Genomic DNA, 2,690 nt, shown 5'->3' with positions numbered 1-2,690 from the left:
TTGGCTAAGAAGTATGTGAGAGAGATAGTCAGATTGCAGGGATGGGCACTAAGGTGCATATGAGTACAGCTTATCATCCCCAGACAGATGGACAGTCTGAGAGGACGATCCAGACGCTAGAGGATTTGCTGAGTATGTGTGTGTTGGATTGGGGTGGCCATTGGGCAGATCACTTGAACCTGGTAGAGTTTGCTTACAACAACAGCTATCAGGCGAGTATTAAGATGGCTCCTTATGAGGCTTTGTATGGGAGGCCATGTCGTACACCATTATGCTGGACTCAGGTTGGGGAGAGGAGCATGTTTGGTGCTAGTTTTGTTCAGGAGACCTCAGAGAAGATTCGGGTTCTCAAGCTGAACATGAAGGAGGCTCAGGATAGGCAGAGGAGTTATGTTGATTGGAGGAGGAGAGATCTTGAGTTTCAGGTAGGAGACAGAGTGTACCTCAAGATGGCTATGTTGCGAGGTCTGAATAGGTCATTGTCAAAGACTAAGTTGAGTCTGAGGTATATGGGTCCATTCAGAGTGATTGAGCGGGTTGGACAAGTGGCCTATAGGCTGGAGTTACCTGAGGTGATGCGTGCATTCCATAAGGTTTTCCATGTGTTTATGTTGCGGAAGTGTCTCCGTGAGGTTGAGCAGGTGTTGGCTAAGATTCCTGAGGATCTTCAGCCTAACATGACATTGAAGGCGAGACCAGTGAGGGTTCTCGAGAGGAGGATCAAGGAACTTTGGAAGAAAAAGATTTCTTTGATGAGAGTCCTGTGGGACTGTGACGGTGTTGAGGAGCAGACTTGGGAGCCTGAGGCACAGATGAAGGCAAGGTTCAAGAAGTGGTATGAGAAGCAAGCCGCGACCTGAGCTCGTTTAGCCTGGTCCCATCTGTAATCCGTGGCTGGAGCGGGAATGGAGTATTCCAGCCCATCTCTCTTGTTACTCGGTCGCTTGGGGTGGTTGGTTGACCACATACAAAAATAGCTAGTTTCAATTTGGCGCCGTTGCCCATTTGAGTGTGTTTTTGTGACATTTAGGATCCATATTAGTCTAAGATTAAGTTCGTTTATACACTTGAATCTTCTGTTGCTGGGTTGAAGTTCCATTTCAGGTACCACTCGACCAGTCGCTCGACCACCACTCGACCGAGCAGCGATCAAGCACTTGATCGAGTCAGAAGCCGTGTACATTTGGCCACCACTTCCCAGTCGACTTGACCCCCCAGACGAGCCTGAGCTCAATTGTGAACCTGTTCGAGTCTGTACTCGAGTTTGTTGATGCACACAAGGTCTAAAGGAAAAGACAATCTTCAAAGGCCTATTGACAACATCCACAAGTTGCACAAGGGTTTGGGAAATCAGAGAAGAAGGATAGTTCAAGTTCAGCCAGAGGATCAAGTGATCATGGAGCAACAAGCTAACCATGAGCAGAGATCTAGGCACATTGGTGCTGGAGATGCACCCAACACCCACAACCAAAGGGCTGGAATTGTGCCTCCAACTGTAGCAAACAACAACTTTGAGATAAAGAGTGGATTGATCTCCATGATTCAAGCAAACAAGTTTCATGGATTGCCAATGGAGGATCCACTAGATCATCTGGATGAGTTTGACAGAATTTGTGGTCTAACAAAGATAAATGGAGTAAGTGAAGATGGTTTCAAGTTGAGGCTCTTTCCATTCTCACTTGGAGACAAGGCTCATCTTTGGGAGAAGACTCTTCCCACAGGAGCAATAACCACATGGGATGCTTGCAAGAAGGCTTTCTTGGCCAAGTTCTTCTCAAATGCTAGGACAGCTAGGTTGAGAAATGAAATTTCTGGGTTTGTTCAAAGGAACAATGAGACCTTTTGTGAGGCATGGGAGAGGTTTAAAGGATATCAAACTCAGTGTCCTCATCATGGTTTCAGCAACGAGTCCCTCCTTAGCACCTTGTATAAAGGAGTACTTCCCAAGATCAGGATGCTTCTTGACACAGCTTCTAATGGCAACTTCCTCAACAAGAATGTGGAAGAAGGATGGGAATTGGTAGAGAATCTCTCCCAGTCTGATGGCAATTATAATGAGGATTATGATAGGACCATAAGGAGCTGCTCAACTGATCAAGAGGACAAGTATAAGAAGGATTTGAAGATGTTCAATGAGAAGCTTGACAAGATACTCCTAAGCCAGTCCAAGTCCATTCACTTCATTGGTGAAGAAGAAGCTCCAGTTCAAGAAGGGGAGAATGAGTTTGCTGAGTTGTGCTACATGCAGAACCAGGGAGGATTCAAAAGCTACAACCAAGGAGGTTTCAAGAACAACAATCTCTCTTATAGGAGTACCAATGTAGCCAATCATCAAGACCAAGTCTACCCACCTCAACAGCCTCAACAGCAACAAAACTACATCCCCAAACAACAACATCAAGTGTTCCAGCCTCAGTTGTGTCCCCCACCAGGTTTTCAGACTAACCAAGGCCAAGAACAAGACTTAAGAGCTATGATGCAACAGTTGTTGATTGGGCAAACACAAGGAAAGATTGAGGAAGCCAAACAGTTTGCTGAGTTGAACCAAAGGCTAACATCACAGTACAATGACCTCAACATGAAGTTTGAGTAACATTGCCTCTACTTCAGCTCCAAAACCCAACCAACTCCCTGGAAAAGCTGTTCAAAATCTAAGGTAGTTCACAGCCAAAGCCATTCAAATTCATGAG

General features: G+C 45.7%; 1 non-coding gene across 1 annotated transcript; it reads right to left on the bottom strand.

Moving 5' to 3' along the window:
- Positions 1-1,792: 1,792 nt before the first annotated feature.
- LOC147926451 (small nucleolar RNA R71) lies at positions 1,793-1,899 on the bottom strand. Its single transcript, XR_015583131.1, has one exon. It is a non-coding gene; the product is annotated as a small nucleolar RNA R71 (small nucleolar RNA).
- Between the last annotated feature and the right edge of the window lie 791 nt (positions 1,900-2,690).

The sequence above is a fragment of the Camelina sativa genome, chromosome 15 (assembly GCF_030686135.1).
Source record: "Camelina sativa cultivar CO46 ecotype springtype chromosome 15, ASM3068613v1".
Taxonomy (NCBI): domain Eukaryota; kingdom Viridiplantae; phylum Streptophyta; class Magnoliopsida; order Brassicales; family Brassicaceae; genus Camelina; species Camelina sativa.
This window is presented reverse-complemented; position numbering and strand designations above follow the sequence as displayed.